Source organism: Papaver somniferum, unplaced genomic scaffold (genome assembly GCF_003573695.1).
Source record: "Papaver somniferum cultivar HN1 unplaced genomic scaffold, ASM357369v1 unplaced-scaffold_83, whole genome shotgun sequence".
NCBI classification, from domain to species: Eukaryota; Viridiplantae; Streptophyta; class Magnoliopsida; order Ranunculales; family Papaveraceae; genus Papaver; species Papaver somniferum.
The window spans coordinates 2,577,701-2,591,635 of NW_020651304.1; positions in this window are offsets into that span (position 1 = coordinate 2,577,701).

The window sequence follows — 13,935 nt, forward strand, 5'->3', positions numbered from 1 at the left end:
CTTGCATACATAAACTCTCAAGGATTTTATTTAATGAAAACAAACTCATGAAAATAAATTCATCATATTTTACACAATATATGTCACGGCTGCATATACATATATAAAAAAAATTATTTTTCCTTCGTATCGTCGTTATTTGTCTTTAAAACGAAGGTTTATTTCAAAAAATATTGTGAAAGCTCACATCTCATACCTATGATAAAGTTTTGTATTTACATGAAATCTCATAAGAAAAATTTTATCACTGGACACAAGTTCATCATACATATTTTCCTTCGTGTCACCATTATTTGTCTTTAAAACGAAGGATTTTTCCAATTTCATGAAAATTCACTTCTTTTATGATGAAACCTTGGTATACATGAAATCTCATACACTAAGTTTTATCACTGGACCTAGGTTCATATTAAAAAAAAATATCTCCTAAATCAGGGATTATAATTAGTTTTCAAAACTAACGATCGAATGAACATACGTTTTCAAAATCGAGGGTTTTTTCATAAAACTCACACTAATATACACATATGTATATAACTTCATCATGATCAAAGCATGAACAACTCATGAGGATCATAAACATCAGAAAACAAACAAAAAAAAAACGCACTTGGGCGAATCGGCCGGAAGATGGCCGGCGGCAACGGCGACGGTGCTGGCGGTCGGACGACAGCGAAGCTCCGGCAAAACAATTTCCTCCACTCGCTGCTGACATGAAGGTGATGGAGAGGTGATGAAGGTGCTGGCTGTGTGTGAAGGAAAATAATAAAAAAAGGATTAATCCCTTTTATATCAATTTTATTTCCAAAACCTAATTTTCTAAGGATTTCCTTATTGGGCCCGACCCGCGAATCCTAACCGACCACGGACTCGTCGTCCAAACCAGCGGTTCAACACCAATTTATGCTCATCAAAAGACGCTCCAATCATGACATGGATGCATTCATCAAGTCGTGGTTTGCTCATGCTCTTTAAATCCGGTAACGTCTCAACTTACGACTAAGTTCAATTACTGGTATTATTATTTATGACCGGAAAATCACCATTTAATGCTGACTGAGGAACACCACTTTCCTCAGTAAGAAGGGGACTTAATGTAGATGGTGGATTTTCAATAAGGGCTAAATTCCTAAACTCATAATTATACGAAGCTCTGATTCAGCAATCAGAGCTTCGTATTGCTGTTGATGTTTATGATCCTCATGAGTTGTTCATGTTTAATACGTGTATTTTTTTTTTGTTTGATGTTGATGTTTATGATCCTCATGAGTTGTTCATGTTTTGATCATGATGAAGTTATATACATGTGTGTATATTAATGTGAGTTTTATGAAAAAACCCTCGTTTTTGAAAACGTACGTTCGCTCGATCGTTAGTTTTGAAAACTAACTATAATCCCTGATTTAGGAGAGATTTTTTTTTTAAAATATGAACCTAGGTCCAGTGATAAAACTTAGTGTATGAGCTTTCATGTGTACCAAGGTTTTCATCATAAAGAAGTGAATTTTCATGAAATCGGAAAATCCTTCGTTTTAAAGACAAATAACGATGACACGAAGGAAAATATGTATGATGAACTTGTGTCCAGTGATAAAATTTTGCTTATGAGCTTTCATGTAAATACAAAACTTTATCATATGTATGAGATGTGAGCTTTCACAATATTTTTGAAATAAACCTTCGTTTTAAAGACAAATAACGACGATACGAAGGAAAAATATTTTTTTTTATATATATATGCAGCCGTGACATATATTGTGTAAAATATGATGATATATTTTATTTGCATGAGTTTGTTTTCATTAGATAAAATCCTTGAGAATTTATGTATGCAAGTTGCATTAATTGTTGTTTTTTCGAAAAATCAAAACGTGGGTTTTGAGGAACCTTCGAAGATAGACAATATATTTATGATGAATTATTGTTATAAACTTCATAGGTCAGTTGTGTGAATGTCACATTATGAAAATTGTGTCCGTGATTTCATGAAAAATCAGTTTCGGAAATTAAATAAAGTTTCGTTCGTTTTTGCAGTTTTCGAAGAGACGAACGATTTTGAGGTGTTAACTCTAGCATTACTATCACTATTGTTAGTGGAAGTATAAAAGGTAAGAGTTAAGAGTTACCATTTTTTGCTGATGTTGGTTTGTTTACATAGTAGTAATCTTTGATCTTCCGGTTCCAGAAAATGTCGACCAACAATAACAGCAATTACGATTACTGGTATTCCTCTTCTTCCTCTGGCTCTTCTGATGAGGATTCCGACGCTCCTGTAGCGAAATCAAAGGCTAGGGTTACCCAGAAGGGGCGAAGCCTAATGTTCCTTGGGTGAGCGAAGAGTCTCTTTTGCTGAACTCGAAAAAAAGAGCTGAAGACAAAAAGGAGGATGCCCGTCAACGTGAAAAAGATCGCACCCGGCGTAAGAGACAGAGGGTTGAGGAGAAGCGTCAATTCTTGGATGGGGTGCCTTCTGATTCTGATGCTGATGCTTCTGAAGGAGAGATCACATGGGAACCATCCGAGCGTTACATTAAGCCTGATCGATATGAAAGAGAGCATCAGAGGACGATGAAGAAAATTGAAGCTGAAGCTGCAGCAGAAGATAATCGGATTCAGATGATGATGTTATCTTCCGTCCACCGGACTTCACCAATGATCCTGACAGTGACTCTGAAGAAGATGATTCCGAGAAGGACAGTGACGATGAAGCTGACAATTCGGATGAGTCCGACGAGTAGTTTTACTTCCATCTTCTTTAGACGTTAGAGCATTCCCTTTTAGTCTTCATAGTGGATATCTTTCTTTTGACTGTTTAAACGACTTTACTTCAATTAGACTTTTCTTCTGAATGATGAACATTTTGTTAACGTCGATTTCTTCTAATCCATGACATGGACCAATGTCCATACATCCAAATTCATCATGACTTGTCGATTTTCATGAGAAGTAACATAACACACGGCTGAGAATTCATGACGTGTACAAGGCCGCGTGGCCTATCCTTTGACCCGTGATGTTCAGTCCCCAGTGCGTTATTTTCCTCCGCGTCTTCAGTATCGATCTTTGAAGCCTAGGGTTTCAGTGAAACTCGTAACTGAGTTGACTATTCAGTGATGACTATCGCCTGATATATATATATATATATATATATAGACTCAAGACTCCAAATCTATGATCCACGCAAATATTTCTTCCATTCCTGAGTCAGTTTCATCGTGCAGAGAAGTTTTGATCCTACCTCCTTGCCGTCATGTCGAGCAATAATTTCTTCTCAAGATGATCTTCAGTCGAAGCGTGAAATAGCAACGTCTATCTCAGTAAGTTGTACACTTCTTCTTCTTCTCCTTCTTCTCTTTGTCTCTGTTCGAGATTGTTGATCACAAGAAATGATTTGTCGTAGGACTGTAAGAAGAATGCTACTCCATAATGCAAGGCCTAAGCGGACTGTTAGAGCTCCTGCCCGGTATGGATCGGCGTGCTGAAGCTGGATCGTCTGTAAGTAAACCTATGACTCTTGAGATTGTACTGAGTCCCGGGATTAACACTCTTCGTTTCATCATAGGCGGATGTCCGTGTCGTCGTCGATGCTAGACGAAGAAAGAGTGGAAAGTCCGTGACCGTGGTTGAGGTTGAGGAAAGCAGCAACCAGGCATGTGAAGATTCTGCAGGATCCGTGGAGACTGGAGACGTGTCCATGCTCGTGAATACCCAACCGCTGGACTTTTATTCGAAGCCCCATTGATTAATACCTTCCCAGACAATGAAATGGTCGGCGGATTCGTGATTCCCAAATGTCATGCGTCTCTGTACACCAAGATCTGGAAGAAGTATGGTCACATTGCTACCACAGAAGTGTGGAAAGGTTTTCTTCCAACCCTTTTAACCACGGTAGCGGGGCTATTGCCGATCATCGAGGAAATGAATCAGATGCACTTGCGAGACGTCAAAAACCATGAACTGCACAATGGGATGAAATGATCTCGAATTGTGAGATATTGCGATTCAATGTAAGCTGGCTCCGTCGTCGTCTTGAGATAATCAAGGTTCATAAGGCGGCAGAGGCTGCTGATGCAATTTCCATGAATGCAGCTTTACTGGATGAGGAGAGGATACTGGCTCTGGAGTCAGCAAGGGTTGAGAAAGCGGTCGAAGACTTGAAGGCAAAGACCAAGATTTTTCAGAAGAAGCTTGACGAGGCTTCTTACAGGGATTATCCGTTGCTGGATGGTTTGCTCTGAGTGAGCATTTGTGGTTGTTGTTTTTGAGTAAATCTGAGTTTCTAGTTAGGTGAAACAGTTGATCATGGTGAACGAATTTTGCTCATTTATGAAATGTTTAATGAACAAAGGAGCATTCATGCTCTTTGGAGGAATGAAATTACATTTTGAAAATGCTTGAAATGATGAAGAGGTAGTTTTTTCATGGATCAGGCATAATAAGCTTTGAGCCATTTGCCATTGATGATGTTTCCTTCCTTTCCTCCATTGATTGCTAAAATTTTGTAGTATCCGCTAGACACTGCTTTGATAACAACATATGGCCCTTCCCATTTAGGAGAGAACTTAGGAGCAGACATGTCTTGTTGAATGTGCTTTGCCGTCTTTAATACCAAATCTCCTACTTGAAATGTTCGAGGTCTTACCATTTTGTTGTAGGCTCTGGAGATCCTCTGTTTGTAAGCTTCCACATATTTTTCCACCTTGGTTCTCCTTGATTCAGCATATCCTCAGCGATTCTTGATCTGGAGATTTCGCGCCTCATCCCATTGTACACCACTGGATGCTGCAATCCTGGCTGAGGGAACTTTGATTTCTGCTGGAAGTATGGCGTCGCTCCATAGACAAGGGAATATGGCGAAGTACCGATCGAGCTCCTTGGTGCAGTTCTGTAAGCCCATAGAGCCATGGGTAATTGCTCATGCCATGATCGAGGATGTCATGAATCGTCCGACTGATAATCCTGACAAAGTCTTGTTGGTACTTTCTGCTTGACCATTTCCTTGTGGATAGTAAGGCGTGAGAAGATTTGTTTGATCCCATATTTATTGAGCAGCTTCTCAACATCTTGATTGGCAAAAGGAGTTCCGTTATCTGTGATGATATGCTTAGGAACTCCGAATCTGCATATTATGTGCTCTTTGATGAAGGCGGCAATCGTAACTCCAGTGGTGCTTCGAAGAGGAATAGCTTCGACCCACTTGGTGAAGTACTCTGTCGCAGTGATGATGTATTCATGTTGTTTTGAAGATGCTGGATTGATCTTCCCAATGATATCTAGTCCCCAGCTGTAGAAAGGCCACACTATTCACAGAATTCAACGGGAGACAAGGAGTGTGGATGAGATTACCATGGGTTTGGCATTGGTGACACCTCTGAACGTGTGCGGCTGCATCATCTTCCATGGTTGGCCAATAATACTCATGAATTTGAAATAGTTTCCTCTTTCCTTGATGTTCTCCATCATGTACTTCCTTCAGGATTGTAGGGATTTCATGTTCGGCTAAGCACCTCAGTAAATTTCCACCAAAGCTTTTGCGGTATAAGATCCCATCGAGATAGACGAATCTAGCTTTGAATGAGTTTGACTGCTTGCTTCTTTTCCAGTGGTAGTTCGTTGTCCCGGAGGTATTTGATGTAAGGCTCCCTCCAGTCCCCAGTGTGGTGGACCGTCAAAACCTCCAAGTGATGAGGAGGTGTTTGGCAATCAGGACAAGATCCTTGTAAAGCTCTTGACTGAGTCTCCATGGATGGCCAGTAGTACCCCATTCTTTGAAGCTTTCTGTAAAGTGTTACCACTAACGTTTGCCCACAGACTTCCTCATGTATGGCTTGAGTTGTTCTTCCGCTTCCGCTCGTCCAAGACATCGTGATAGAGATCCATCAGGGTTTCGATAGTATACCCTCCATGAAGCAAGAAGTAGTTCTTCAATTCCTTGAGGCTGACTTGGCCTTCTGAAATAGAGCTGCTCAATTCATGAATGATGGGTGCTCGCCAATCGTTCGCTGGAATGTCTTCGATCTGAGTGAGCCAAGTTGAAGATACGTACGCCTCTGTACAGTGATCGTTTTCTGTGCTCCTTCGAATTGCAGCTTGGAGGCGAGAGTTGCTAGGCAATCAGCATGCCTATTGTTAGTCCGTCCAGTATGGACGATCGTTGCGTCAGCAAAATAGGTCAACAGTCGCTGAGCTTCGGTTCTGAATGGAGCAAGTGTGATTTCTTTGAGAGAATACGTTCCATTCATCTGGTTGACCAATAATTTTGAATCTCCCTTATCTCGAGGTGTGTTGCTCCTGCTTGCTTGGCCAAGGATAATCCTAATAGGAAGGCTTCATATTCCGCTGAGTTGTTGGTGCAGTGGAAATCCAACTTGAACGAATGTGAGAAAACTTCACCAGATGGAGACACCAGACTATGCCCGCTCCTCCGGTGTCACTACTAGGGGTGGCAGATCCATCAAAGTATAGAAGCCATGTTTCTTCCTTGATGACCAAGATGTCTGGGAATTCGCCGGGCACTTCTTCATGTAGTGTTGTTGTGTCTTCCCCTGGAAAAGCAGCGAGCAAGTCTGCGACCGCTTGACCTTTGATGGCTTTAGGTGGCGTGCAAGCTATGTCAAATTCTGACATCTGGAGTAGCCACTTCGCTGGTCTCCCTATCAAGGCTGGCTTTGATAGCAAGAACTTTATGGGATCAGCTTTGGAGATGAGTACGACCCTGTTAGATAGTAAGTAATGTCTGAACTTCTGGATTGCATGTACCAATGCCAGGCATGCCCTTTCGGCCTTTGGATATCGGAGTTGAGCATCTCTCATTGTGCGGCTGAAGTAGTAAATCGGTCGTTCGACGCCTTCGTCGTCTTCCTGAGCGAGGAGTGCGCCGATGGCGACGTCACTGGAGGCTGTGTAAAGAATCAGAGGTCGTCCCTGCACTGGAGACCTCATGACGGCCGGTGACAATAATATTGTTGTATTTTATGGAAAGCTTCTTGTTGAACAGCTGTCCAGGTGAAGCTTGCTCCTTTCTTCAGCAGAGGTGTGAACGAAGCAATGAGTTGAGCTAATCCAGGAATGAAGCGTCGAATATAATTTACCTTGCCCATAAAGCTCTGTAGTTCCTTCACGGTACGTGGAGGAGGCATGGTGGTAATAGCTTTTGCCTTGTCTGGGTCGACTTTGATCCCTTCAGCCGTGACCAGGAATCCTAAGAATTTTCCGGAAGAAACTCCGAATGCGCACTTTAAAGGATTCATTTTTAATTTGTATTCCTGCATCTTTCAAACACCTGCCTTAGAACTTCGAGATGAGATGCTCGAGTCTTCGATTTTACCACCACATCATCAACATAGTCTTCTACTTGCTTGTGCATCATGTCGTGGAATATGGCAGTCATGGCTCGTTGATAGGTGGCACCAGCATTCTAATCCAAAGGGCATCACAGTGTAGTGAAAATTCCCAATGGGAGTACGGAACGCAGTCTTGTTGGCGTCATGTTCATACATCTTGATCTGGTTGTACCCACTATAGCCGTCCATGAATGAGAACATACCGTGACCACTGGTTGCATCGACGAGCATGTCAATGTTGGGTAGAGGAAAATCATCCTTTGGACAACATTTATTCAAGTTCCTGAAGTCGACACAACATCTGATTTGACCATTTTTCTTCTTAACAGGTACCACATTTGCTAGCCACGTTGGATGGAGATAGGCTTGATAAACCCTGCTGCCAACAGTTTCTAGATTTCGACCTTGATTTGCTCCTCGACTTCGTGTCTAAATTGTCTGGGCGGTTGTTTGACATCTTTGGAACCAGGGACGATGTGCAGGTGATGGGTGAAGAGTTTGTCATCCAGACCCGGCATTTCTTCGTACGTCCAGGCGAAGACATCTTGATATTCTTTCCATAATTTTACCAGCTCGGTCCGCTCCTCTGTGATAGCGTTTGAAATGATCAGGATCGGCCTTGGATCGTCTTCAGTCCCAATGTTGATTGTTTCAAGATCGTCAGTGGTAGAGTCAGTGCTGTCCTGTAGTTGTCGTGGGCATCTTGGACTTCTTCTTCAAGTGATAGCTCACTCTGACACGATTCTTCATGGTGGTGAGACTTTTCATCGTTCTCCCCGATTAATTGCTAATCTTTCCGTCGGCGATAAATGACTCTCCCTTCTACGTATCAATCGGTCGTGAAGTTTGTCCCTGGAGTTAAGACTTGATCATTATGGCGTTTAGTCGGTACAGTAGGTGACTTGATCATTTTAGCAGCTGAGGATGACGGATCGTTATCAGCCTTCTCGATAGTCTTCCAGCTGGGAAGTGGAGTACTGCGAATCCTTCTTGGAGGTTCCGGGACGCCATTTTGAGATTCAAGGAACTCAGTATCATAGACGGGAGCATAAGGAGATGATGAAGCCGGAATGCGAACGATCTTCTTGTCGAGCAGGCTTCATGCATTGATGGTATGTTGAAGGAACCATCTTGTTATCATGGAGCCATGGGCGTCCCAGTATTATGTGGTAGTCAGGTTCTTGCTCGATCACATGAAACTTTGCTTTCGATCGAATCGGCCCCACCCTCAAATCTATGTATGCATATCCATATGTATGGCTTTGACTTCCTTCAAATCCTGTCATTAGGATGGGATAGCGAACGATTTTACCTTGTGGGAATCTGGCCATCCTGAGAGTCTTCATAGTGACAATGTTGGTGGAAGCACCGGTGTCAACAAGAGCTCTTCTAAATTCGGTGCCTTTGATGAAACCAGTGACATACAATGCTCGGTTGTGTCCTTCATCCGTCATGCGATCTTCTTCTCCAAAAGAGATGTTGTCGATCGAATGCCCAGGCACTAGGGAGACTTCTTCAACTGATGGTGTTGGTGGCGTTATTTGCACGCTGGATGATATCTGGTTGAGTGCTGAAAATGTGTTGTGCGCTGATCCCTGGAGAAGTGCAGGAGTTCACATAGATTTTCAATCAAATGTGTGACCTCTTGTTCCACCGGCTTCTCGTATGGTGGTGAAGCTGTTGATTTGAGGGTCAGATGACGCTTCAGTCCCCGGTGTTGAGGCTTCTGGAGCGGAGATACCGCCTAACTCGGATGTTAATTGATGAGAAAGTCGAGGATGTGGTTTATCGTCTCCTTCATCAGGTCCATGTTCCTGGTATGGACCTCTAGGATTTGAGCCAACTCTGCCAAAGTCGGGATCCCTCTGCCTTCCATGCCGCCAGGTGTAACATGAGGAATGTTGCCGTTTGAAATATTCTGATCTGAATTAGTTGAATTAGTCCTAAGACCAACCATCTTGTGAGATTGTTAGATTGCAACCGAGAGATTAATCTCCCACTGTGGTCGCCAATCTGTAGATGGGGAAAAACGATTTGCTGGTTTTTAAGGAATTGAGGAGACGACCGTACGGAGGAGACTCCTCGAACCGAGCGAAATGTTAAACCTCACACAGATGCACCGCTGCAAAGGGGGTGCTTTAGATTCGAGAGATCAATCTGTAGTACTCCGGCCTAAATCAAGACAATGACCGTTCCAGAGTAAATTCGGTCACAAGAGAGGATGGGTTGATCTGTAGGAGGGAAGCTGGGAAATGTGTGGAATCAATGGTAATCAAAGATTGTGGGTGTGTGAATTCTGAATATGATAAGCTCTGAATGATTGAAATTGCTCAATTGAGAGTAGTTGCTCAATTGATGAGTTGATGATCTCGTGTTGTCGATGAGACGTGAGATTGATGATACTGTTGATGCTGATGATTCAATCATGATTCAGAGACTTATTTATATTGCTGGAATTTTAGACACCATGATCCATGAAGTGTGACAGTTGATGGAATCAAGGAGTGGGGAAGTGGAGATCGTGTTGAAACCAGTTGCTCAACGTGTGGAGACTTGGTCGATTTTCCACCCACTACCTCGTGAATTCCTTCAACTGATTGCACGACTTGCTCATTCCATCGTGTTTTGAACACACGTGTCGTAGACCGCCAGACCAAAACCCTAAGTGATATCCCCCAAGTGACACGATTGACGTCTCGTGGTTTGTTAGTCAATTGATGACTTCGTGGTTTGATGGGACGATGAGTCCATGTAGTTGCTGAGTTGAACATGATGTTCTGAAACTCATGAATTGAACATGTCATGAGACAGAGGTATAGTTCTTACGATGAAGTGAGCAAGTATTGCTCATTCGATGGATCGTTGAATATTGATTGTTGAACCAATATTCCTTGGTTTGAGCAAATATTTATCATCTGAGCAAGTGTTGCTCATGTGATGAATTGTTGAATATTTGATCGTCTGAGCATGTGTTGCTCATCTGATGGATTATTGGCAGCGTACCAAAAATATTAATTAGAATACTGGTCGTTGAACCGAGCATAATTAATAAAATTAATGACCATGAGGTCGTCGTAAAATTATTAAGGTTGGAATCTGGAATGATGATCCTTGGATTCAGAAACCCTAATTTGATCAATTGATGATCAATTCATGGTTCGTCAGAAGTTTAACCATGGGACGAAGGAGGGAGCGACTACATGGGACCGTGGATCAACCATGTAGTGTCCATATGCTCACGTGAGCAAATACGAAGAACTCCTGAAGAGTTGACGATTTGTTGGTGAAGAATGATTAAATGCTGGTTTAATCATTTATTCGAAAATGCTCGTCTGAGCCTTAGGTGAGAAAACCTAATTAATTATGACGAGGCGAGGGACCGACCATGGAGTCATGAAACCGCCCTGGGTTGTCACGTGACCGCCTGACGATCACTTCATGAAAATCCAAAGTGTTTGGAAGATTTTGGACCTAATACGAGCAATTGTGCAAATTAGGTCAAAACTGTGAAAATTGATGGGACCGGCTTCCGTGAGCCAAAGAGCCAATCTTGGTCGGTCAAGATAGTGCTCGTGTCCCAAGGCGTCCGCGTCTCAGTCCTGAGAATTTTGATATTTTTGGCGTGCAATTGAGCATCCATTCGAGAAAATATGCCAAAATTAGGGTTTCGACGAAACTGAGGAAAACACCATGAGATGATGAAAAATAATTATAAAATAAGGAATGAGGAGGCGTGGGACCGCCTGGTCAAGGCATGGTCGGCCGGTCGTGACCACGGTCCCGTGGTGCCTTTTCCTTAATTTTATAATATTTTGATGATTTTATGAAAAATTCATGAATTTTGAGAAATTTGATGAATTTAGGGAGTTTCCATGAATTGAAGGAGTTTTCATGAGTTCAGGAAGCAAAAAATATTAAAATAATAAAAACAGGGCTGTGGGACCATGGAGGCAGGTCGGCCGGCTTGGCCGGTCCCACGAGTTTTCATAATTTTTTAATATTTTTAGGTATTTTTGATGATTTGAGGGAATTTTTCCTAATTTGAGAGAAATACCATGAAATCAAGGAATTTGATGAATTCAAGGAAAATAATAATAAAATAATAAAACAAAGGGGCGTGTGGGACCGGCTAGGGCATGGCCGGCCGGCCAAGGCCCGGTCCCACAAGTTTTCATAATTTATTATTTTATATTATTTTTGATTTGTGCAAAATACCATGAAATCAAGGAGTTTTTTCATGAAATTAGAGAAATAATAATAAAATAATAAGGAACCGTGGGGTGTGGGGCTGGTTGGGACCAAGGCATGGCCGGTTGGCCAATAGTCACGCCCCACACTCCTTTCCTTAATTTTGTATTATTTTTTATGGATTTATGGAAGTACCATGAAAACGAGGAGTTTCCTTGAGACGAAGGAGATTTGATAAAATGAGAGAATTTTCACCAAATCATGGAAAATAATAAAAATGCATTAAAAATATAAAACTGGCGTGGGATTGACCACGACACGGTCGGTCGGTCATGTGTCCGTGCTCCAAGCACCCTGGTCAATATTTTTAATTATTTATTATTGTCTTCCTTATTTTGCATAGGTTCATCGTTTCGTTGTATTTTGAAATACTCGTTCGTGTGGTGACTGTTAGTGTATCGTCGTTGAATACACCTTCACCATTTGAATCGGGGCTTACTTAGAGGTAGCTCAGACGCCCAGTTGTTGATTATTTATTACTAATTGTGGAATTCAGTGGAGAATAATTCACAAAACTGAGTAATAAGATGTTTATTATTAATTCATAGGATCAGCTGAGGATTCGACTACGAATTCAGAATAATAAAGTGAGCATTACCATTCCACGGGATTGTAGATTCGACCATAGAATCGGAGTAATTAAGATTTATCTATTACCATTTATGAGACCAGTTGTGGATTCGATCATGAAATCGGAGTAATGAGATAATATAGTTATTGCTATTCTATGAGATCAAGCCGTGGATTCGATCATAGAATCAGAACAATTTTTTATTGCCATTCCATGGGACCAGTCGTGGATTCGACCATGGAATAGGAGCAATTGTTATTGCCATTCCATGGGACCAGTCGTGGATTCGACCATGGAATAGGAGCAATAATAGATTATTCTTGGAGTTCATTAGTGAATGTCATGGAAGAATTAATCTTAATTAGGAATAATTAACTTTGTGGCTCTATACTAGCAGAGCAAGCTGTCTAGGAGCATTAATTATCCCGATATGAGCTTGTCGGTAAGTCATATCCTTTATATAGTCAGGGTAAACTTGTTGTTTGTTCCTGAAGACGTTATCGCTCTATACTAGCAGAGCAAGCTGTCTAGGAGCCGTCCATCTCGTAATGCTATATAGAAATAATCACTGAAAGTATTCAGTATTCATGATATATGTCGTTGTCCAGTCATGAGACTACATATCTACATGTACTCTGAGAGAAAGTACTCTCCATTGAGAATTCGATGAGAGACTCGTGTCTCGATACTGATTGCTGAATCAGAGCTTCGTATAATTATGAGTTTACGAATTTAGCCTTTGTCGAAAATCCACCATCTACAATGACCTTTATCTCTACAACAATAACAATGCTTATTGAAAGGAGTAGAAGCTTTAGTCTTACCTTTGCGAGATGGTTTGTCCTTATGCGAGATCTTTAATTGGAGACATACTCTGATTCCTTTCAGAGATAATTTTTGCTAAAGTCTCACATTAGCTCTTAGGTGGATCAGGTGCATCAACTTTTTTTTGTAGATCTTCTGGAACTGAAGAGCATACTGTCTTTACAAACTTTACTTCCTTAATTGAAGAAGTATCGGTACCATCATATCCTAATCCGCGTTTATCTCCATGATTTCTTCCTGCCTCCAACATAGAAGACAAATTTATTGTGTTATCATTGAGTATTCTTAGCCTTGCAACTTCTTCTTCCAAGACCTTGATATTTTCAGTAGTGTTGGTTAATTTGACCTCAAGTGGATTTTCTTTGAAGGAGACAGACTCATCTTGTTCCTTGCTCATTAAATGTTGAGAATTAATTCTTGCTTAAGTTTCAACAAGTTTTTTATTCAACAAATAATGTTTCCTGCTGAGTGCAGACTTTCTTTGCAGTCCTTAAGAAGATATCTGGTACTCTGATATCCGTAAAAGAAACCAAAGAAGACTTTCCTTAGTTTCCTATTTTCACTGGAAATAGGAGCAAGAAGTCCAATCACATCTGAGGTAGATAGTTTATTTGTAGAGTTTTTTTTTTTTTTTTGGTAAGTCCAAAATTGTATTGATGAATAGCAAATATTTACAAAAAGTTTACAAGAAAAGAGGTCTGAAGACCCCAAAAACTTACAAACTAATTAAATCTGTAATAAGAGACATATGGATATTCTAAGGAATTTAGAAAATATGGCCTCTCATCATAATTCAGCCCTTCACCATTTCTAAGAAGACAACCTCTTTTCGCCATTGAATCAGCCGCAAAATTAGCTTCACGATATGTATGCACAAACCGAATTGAATCATAATACTCTTGTAACCTACTCCACCTTTGTCTTGCAAACCAGGGAACATTAGAGTTT